Source organism: Nanorana parkeri, unplaced genomic scaffold (assembly GCF_000935625.1).
Source record: "Nanorana parkeri isolate BGI_ZX_2015 unplaced genomic scaffold, ASM93562v1 scaffold62, whole genome shotgun sequence".
NCBI classification, from domain to species: Eukaryota; Metazoa; Chordata; class Amphibia; order Anura; family Dicroglossidae; genus Nanorana; species Nanorana parkeri.
Genome location: NW_017306330.1, coordinates 295,725 through 303,934, shown reverse-complemented (window position 1 = coordinate 303,934; position 8,210 = coordinate 295,725). Strand labels below are relative to the sequence as shown.

General features: G+C 48.5%; 1 non-coding gene across 1 annotated transcript; it reads right to left on the bottom strand.

Annotated features, from left to right (window-relative positions):
- Window positions 1-7,819: 7,819 nt before the first annotated feature.
- On the bottom strand, window positions 7,820-7,892 carry TRNAV-UAC. Its single transcript has one exon. It is a non-coding gene; the product is annotated as a tRNA-Val (tRNA).
- Window positions 7,893-8,210: the final 318 nt, after the last annotated feature.

Here is an 8,210-nt window from a genome sequence, read left to right as displayed (position 1 = left end):
TCAGTGTTAGGGTTACAGAGGAGGGTTAGTGTTAAGGTTACAGAGGAGGATTAGTGTTGGGGTTACAGAGGAGGATTAGTGTTAGGGTTACAGAGGAGGGTTAGGGTTACAGAGGAGGGTCAGTGTTAAGGTTTCATAGGAGGGTCAGTGTTAGGGTTACAGAGGAGGGTTAGTGTTGGGGTTACATAGGAGGGTCAGTGTTGGGGCTACAGAGGAGTGTAAGTGTTAGGGTTACAGGAAGGATTAGTGTTACAAGGAGGGTTAGTGATAAGGTTGCAAAGGGGCACTCCATCTGTTGTGGAGCTACAAGTCCCATGATGCATTGCAATACTCTAGCAGCCGTAGGCATGTCTCCCAGAGGCATGATGTGATTTGTAATTGCTGCACATCCGGAGTCCTGAGGTTGCCTACCCCCAGCTTAGGTGATTCTATTATAGAACTGAGAAAAGTATTTCATTATTATAATGTTAATACACTTTTTTTTGTTTATCTTCCAGTGTCGGTAATGTACGGCGAGCAGCTTGCGGTCCAACAAACCGTTTGATAAATCTGTACTTTGCTTTTGTACACATCGCGGGAAAACCCTGTTGTGTTGTTTGTCTATTAATCTCAGGCATACTTTAAAAAAAAAACAAAGAAAAAAAACTCATATTAAAGCGATATTTCACGGCAAGGTCAACGTCGCTCTCAAGAAAAAGGCATTAAGCATTTTACAATTACTTTTAAAAATACATTTATTTCACTTCCGGCTGTAGGCTGTTAAGAAAATGAAGTGCGGATAGGAGAGGTTTTTTTGTTTGTTTTTTAGGAGACAATTGAAAGCCGGAGAGCGGAAAGGAAAGCAAAATAAAACTGCGTCCAGTTGCAACAAAAGAATAAAAAAACTTTTCTCTCTAAAGGGGTTGTTCACACCAAAAGCGTGTGCGTTCGTTCCAGAGCGGTAGCTGCTGGAACGCACCGCGATCGCTGAGAAACTTCCCCCCCGCGTTTTGTGGCGGGAGGGAGCGTGGCGGTGCATTAAATTCAATGGCACCAGTTGTACGTCCCCCCGGCCGCAGTGCAAACTTTTCCAGCGTTCTGTTCCACTGCAAACGCAAAAAATAGGGCTTGCCTTGTGCGTTCCCCGCCCGCAGTGCGATCCAACGCGTGGCAAAACTTTTCCAGCGTTCTGTTCCACTGCAAACGCAAAAAATAGGGCTTGCCTTGTGCGAATGCACACGCTTTCGGTGTGAACAAGCCCTGAGAGTTCTTTATGGGGTAAGGATAAAATGAAGTCACACGAGTAAATGTAACATTGTTACTGCAAGTATTAAAGGAGAACTATGGGGTCAGTGTTTTCCCCCATAGTTCTCCTTAGGGTAACGGGAGGACACAAACTAGCGTCCTCCCGTCACCCTAGGCTCAGTATACCGTGAGCTACAGCTCGCGGTATACTGAGACGCCGCACCTGGAGCGAATCCCGACGTAGCTGACGGGATCCGCCCAGCTGCGTGAGTGACAGCTGGCTCTGCCTATCTAGAGGCAGAGCCAGCTGTGCCTGCCCCCTCCCCCGTCCGTTCCGCCAGTCAGCGCTGGCAGATCGGAGCGGGGAGAGGGGAATCCATCCCCTCCCCCTGTCACGGCTAGAGCTGTGACAGGATCGAGAGGTGAGCGAACGCCGGTATGTGTTCTCTCACCTCCCGATCTACTGAGCCGACCTGTGACAGTCTCATTGTCACAGGTCGGCTTAGAACTATGAGGTGAGTGGAAATCACTCATTTCATAGTTCTCCTTTAAACGTTTGTATACACCCCGTTCACACTGAACAGTTTGTCACGCAATTTCTGCTCGGAAGTCACGCATATTTCCGTGCAATGTCGCTCGGTGTAGCTCGTCCAATGCATGTCAATGGAGCTGTTCACATCTCACAGCTCAATGTCGCCTGTAGCTCGTCGCTCAAGCTTGTCGCTCGAACATGACCTTTTTTTCGGCGGATGTCGCGCGATTTGGCCCCAATAGACTCAATGGTGTCGCTCAAAGTCGCGCATTACTGGGCGATATTGCACGATCTTGTCGCGTGATATCGCGCTACAGAAGGGTCACTTTTGCACAGCAATATGGAAGGAAAGAATGGTGTCACATCAAGACCGCTGTTGATTGGTTACAGCCCAATGTAGCCGCGACGAAGTCCCACCCAAAAGTCACGCTATGTAGCGCAACAAAATGTGCATTGCTCAATATCGCGCAATGTAGCTCAATCCCACTCAGCTCGAAATCGCGTGGAAAAACGCGCCATTCTCCATGTCGCTCAGTGTGAATGGGGTCTTAAAGCTGATGTTTAATCTGATGATATTTTGTCTTTCCTCGCCACGTGATTATTAAACTTTAAATAAAACCTTTTCGTTTTCATTACAAACCTTATTTAGGACCCGGCAATGTCATCACTGGGGGTCTGCGCAGATTACGGAGGGTGGGAGGGGCCGGCATCACAGCTACATTGTAAATGTCATTGGAGACTACTCTGCGTTCATTATAACTAGGGATGCACCAGTATCAATACTACCGCGTTTCCCCGAAAATAAGACACTGTCATATTTTTTTTTCCCCAAAAAAACACACTAGGTTTTATTTTCAGGGGATGTCTTTTATTTTTAATGTGCAACAAAATGATCAGTATCGCTAATGCTGATCCCTTTCCTTCACTTTCACAGGCGGAGTGCATCTGATATCACTCCGCCTATCACAGTAACCGGCGCTATAGAGGAAGTATCGGCTAACACTGCTCCCTGGACATGCTGTATTAAGCGGATGACAGGGGACAGCATGGTAAAGTACGGTACCATTTACCGGTACACATTACAGTACAGTACCATTACATTAAGCAGCGTCTTCAGTGGGACAGCAGTTGGTGAAGTATGGTCCCGGAGAGCTCCCTGTCACTGCGCTGGCCGAAGGGAGTCCCCTGTCATCCGCTTAATACAGCATGTCCCTGCAGGCTGATACCATCTCTCCTGCTCGTCAAGTTCCCCCTCCTGAACTACAACACAACGTCTGAACAATGTAACATTATTATTGCTTGCTGGAAGCAATGCATGATGGGATATGTAGTCTTGAGAAATGAAGATTGCATCACACCAAGCAGCAGGGAAGGACATGCAAAGCACACTGGGAATCCAGGAAGTTGTTGGAAGTGATGGGCAGACAGAAGGCAGCACTCACTACATAAAAAGGATTGTAGTAATCTTTGATTGTATTATCAGCAACAACTCTACTATGTATTCCTATTACACTGCTGATGTTATAACAGGAGAGGATACGCTGGGACCTTACATTTCCTTTAATGCCCTTCGTTGTCAGGCAATGGTAGTGGCGTAACAACCGGGAAGGGGGGGGGGCGTTGCGCCGGCCCCGGGCGTAAAGTTGAAGGGGGGCACCGGCCGAAAATGGCACTTTTGGCTAAATGCCGAAAGTGCCATTTTCCTGCCGTTTTGTCGGCGCAGCCGTGATTTCTTTCCTCCCCGCTGGGCGCTGCTCTTTGTCCCAGCGGGAGGAGAGAAAGTGACAGTCGGCCGAGTGACTGTCTCTCCTCCCACACCGTTCAGCCACCTATAACAGTGCGGCAGAGCGGTGTGGGAGACAGCGCTGTCACAGGAGGCTGGGCTCTCCTCCCTGCACCGCTCACTCAGCCTCCTGTGACAGCGTGTCAGAGAGGAGAGTGAGAGCAAACACTCAGCGGTCAGTGATCGCTCAGTGTTTGTAGATAATTGAGGATATGGTATGGTTACTATATCCTCAATTATGAATGAATGAGAAGTGATCTACATCACCTCCTACATCACTTCCTGTTTATTAATAATTGTGGTTATAGTAAACATACACTGTACTCATGTTATGAATGAACAGGAACACTCATAAAGGATTCCTGTTCATTGATAACAGGGGACACAGAAAAAGAGATTGAGGACTGTGTTCTCAATCTCTTTTTTTATTTTAAAAGGGAAATTATATGCCCCTGAGTGGGGCTACCCCTGCATTGCAAGGATTAAGTGATTGTTTTGGTCTAGGGTCTAAAATAAAGCAAATATACTCACCTGATCCTCGATCCTGCCTCGCTGCTAGACTGGATCCTGCAGCCTCTTCTCCTTCAAGCTCCGGTGGTCTGAGGAACCGTGACATCATCACGTCCAGTGACTTGCATTGGACATGAGGACGCCGACGGACATTTGACATCCAGAGCAGAGGGAGGAGAGAGGTGAGTGGTCACCTCCGAGGATCAGGTAAGCAGGGGCGTCCCGAGGCTGGGTGCGCGATGACGTCATCGTGCACGCACGGGGCTCTTCTGATACCTGCCGGCGTCCATCACCAAGATGGCCGAGAGAGGAGGGGACAGTCACCCGGCAGGATAAGGTATGCCGCCGGGTCCCCTCCTCTCTCCTGATACTGTCGGGCGTTCGGTCCATGACCAAGCGCCCGACTTTTCAGAGGGGGTGACACCAAAATTACTTTTGGTGTCACCCCTCCAATGGTGTCACCCGGGTGCGGTCCGTACCCCCCTTGTGACGCCACTGCAGGTAAGTATCTCTTTTTTATTTTAGACCCTAGACCAAAACAAGCACTTAACCCTTGCAGTGCAGGGGTATCTCCTCAGGAAGGGTTCATTTGTAATATGCCCGAAGTTCCTTTTTCAGTCGCCTATGGTGCAGCAAGTATACTGCAGATACCTGGAACACCTGGCATCTCGTCCACAGGTATCGGCAATATGCTTTCCGCACCATGGCTGATTTAGGATGTCTGAACCAGGCCGAACCCTCACTCTCCAGGGCCAGCGAGCTGATAGCGGTTTATAAAGCGGCGTCCTTTTTAATATCCTTTGGCCGCAGTGACTAAGTGGGAGACGTTTTAGGCGAACGGCCGTCCGAAATTGTCTGCCTAAATGCGTCAAATTGTCAGAGCCAAGAGAGCTTGTCGCAGTCACTAATGCAACGTAACACCTCTGCTTCTCAAATATTAAATATCGCCTTTTAAGAATCCTCTGAATTCCCTCGTGGAACGTTTTCGGAATATTAATGAATATTTTTTTTTCAATAAACGCATTAAAGAAAGAAATCAATGGCTCCATTAAGGACAGCCTGCTGACGGGGCCTGATAATTGCCGGGGTTACTCATACTGAGAATTGTCAGCCTTGTCCGCACGGCCCAAACACATGGGCTACAGACAGTTCTGGGAATAGTAGAGTGTGCTGCGCTGAGGCTTGGAGATCACTATCCAACAGCAGAACATTCTGCATGGAGTTTAGACAGTGCGTGACCATTGTGGTTTTGTTTGTTTCCAAGGGGCTGCCACCTTTTCTTCAAGCAAAACCTGAACCCGCTAGTGCTGCGCTGCAATTTTTTTCAAGAACATTTAGTGCTAACAGAGATTGATGGCCCTAGAATTATTGCTCTCACCCCGACGCTCACGGTGATATGTAACATGCGAGGAGAGACAGCCAGTGGAGCGAGAGAGGAGAGACAGCCAAGAAAGAGAGTGAGGAGAGACAGCCAGGAGGGAGAGCAAGGAGAGAGAAAAAAGAGAGACAGTCAGGGGAGAATGTAGGGGGGACAGCAATGAGAGAGGGAGAAGAGAGACAGACAGGAGAGAGAGCGAGGAGAGACAGCCAGGGGAGAGAGCGAGGAGAGACAGCAAGGGGAGAGAGAGGAGAGACAGTCAGGAGAGAGAGCGAGTAGAGACAGCCATGGGAGAGAGAATGAGACGAGACAGCCAGGAGAGACAGCCTGGAGAGAGCGAGGAGAGACAGTCCAGAGGGAGAGCGATAAGAAACAGCCAGGGGAGAAAGTGAGGGGAGACAGCCAGGAGAGAGAGCTTGCGCCCCGAGTTCCAGCGTCCCTCCGTGTCCTATGCCTCCTCCATACACTCAAGTTGGAACACCAGGACCCTGTCTGTTACCCCTGTCCACCTGACATCTTGTGTCCGGGTTTCAGCTGGCCTGAAAACCTGACACAACACATACAGGACTCCAAACCCCTTACTGTCTCCTGGCTGTATCTCCTCACTCTCTCTCCTGGCTGTATCTCCTCGCTATCTCTCCTGGCTGTCTCTCCTCACTCTCTCTCCTGGCTGTCTTTCCTCACTCTCTCTCCTGGCTGTCTTTCCTCGCTATCTCTCCTGGCTGTATCTCCTCACTCTCTCCTGGCTGTCTCTCCTCACTCTCTCCCCGGCTGTATCTCCTCGCTCTCTCTCCTGACTGTCTCTCCTCTCTCCCCCCTGGCTGTCTCTCCTCGCTCTCTCCCCTGGCTGTCTCTCCTTTCTCTCCCCTGGCTGTCTCTCCTCACTCTCTCCTGGCTGTATCTCCTCGCTATCTCTCCTGGCTGTCTCTCCTCACTCTCTCCTGGCTGTCTCTCCTCACTCTCTCCCCTGGCTGCCTCTCCTCACTCTCTCCCCTGGCTGTCTCTCCTCGCTATCTCTCCTGGCTGTCTCTCCTCACTCTCTCCCCTGGCTCTCTATCCTGGCTTTCTCTCCTCTATGGTCAAAAAACTAAAAATGAATCTGTATTTCTACATTGAATTTCGATACATTCTATCCCGCTCCTAATAACCAGATCCATCTAGACGTTTATAAACTTACTTATTGAATATGTCCATAGGAAAGTACCACTTCTTCAGGACCATGTGCTTGTACTGAAAACCATGCCATGATATTACATGTGATTACTATTCAATGAATAGAAGGAACATTACAGTATTTGTATGATTTATAACAGATTCATCTTTATACATGGCAGCCATCTTTGATTCAATCAATGGTTTTTAATACAAGCACATGAAGAAGTGGTACTTCTGTGAAACGCGTAGACCTAGAGAAAAGTGACGTGTAAAACATTAACTTGTGTGGTATTTGTACAAATAATCAACAGTCCTGTGGCAATGTATTACAGAGTCCATCTATAGGATGCACGGTTATGCTTTTTATAATACTTAAAGGAGAACTATGACATGAGTGATTTCCACTCACCTCATAGTTCTAAGCCGACCTGTGACAATGAGACTGTCACAGGTCGGCTCAGTAGATCGGGAGGTGAGCGAACACATACCGGGTTCCCTCACCTCTCGATCCTGTCACGGCTCTCTGCCGTGACAGGGGGAGGGGCTGGATTCCCCTCTCCCCGCTCCGATCTGCCAGCGCTGACTGGCGGAACGGACGGGGGAGGGGGCGGGTACAGCTGGCTCTGCCTCTAGATAGGCAGAGCCAGCTGTCACTCACGCAGCTGGGCGGATCCCGTCATCTACGTCGGGATCCGCTCCAGGTGCGGCGTCTCAGTATACCGCGAGCTGTAGCTCGCGGTATACTGAGCTTAGGGTGACGGGAGGACGCTAGTTTGTGTCCTCCCGTTACCCCAAGGAGAACTATGGGGAAAAACACTGACCCCATAGTTCTCCTTTAAACATATCTTTTAGAATTAAATATATTAATAAAGCAGAATTATATTTTTCATAATGTGTTGATGTATATTTTGATTATTTTTCACTTATGCTATTACTGAACACAAAGTCCTATTAGCAAACTTTTTGTGTTTTCTAACAGGACGTTGGTTAAATGTCGCTGGGCGTCATTGAACCAGGAAGAGAAATGGCGTTTCAGCGTTGTGTCTGCAGGGGTGCAGCGCTGAATATTGGGGAGCAATAATAGCCGGAGGTGATGTTTTATTTTCAGAAATGCTGAGGACTAAATAGTTAAATGTTTGACCAATCTGCCACTTTAAAAATTTAAAGTGGCAGATTGGTCTTTGTTTCCATAATTTTTATGACACCAGTGAGCAAAACAAATTGGAAGTTAAAGAGATGGTTCCACTGGGGATCGAACCCAGGACCTTCTGCGTGTAAAGCAGACGTGATAACCACTACACTATGGAACTGAAGTGGTTATTGGGTGGGTTAGGAAAACAATTAGAGTGATGACCCGAACCAAAACAGAATGCAACCGAGATGGGTCCGGGCAGCGTATTCCTGCGTATTTTACGCGCATACGCATGTTTCCACATGCTTACGCGCGTATGCTAGTGTATGTGCGTACAGTTCATTAAAATTTCTATTAGGAATGATGCATTCTGGGAATGCAAATAGTGCACACATACACGCACATACGCTCGTATAGACGCGCATAGACGCAATATACGATTTTGCTCTTGCCTTGTGTGTGAATGAGGCCTGAACGTAGTGGACAGTAGGTGGAA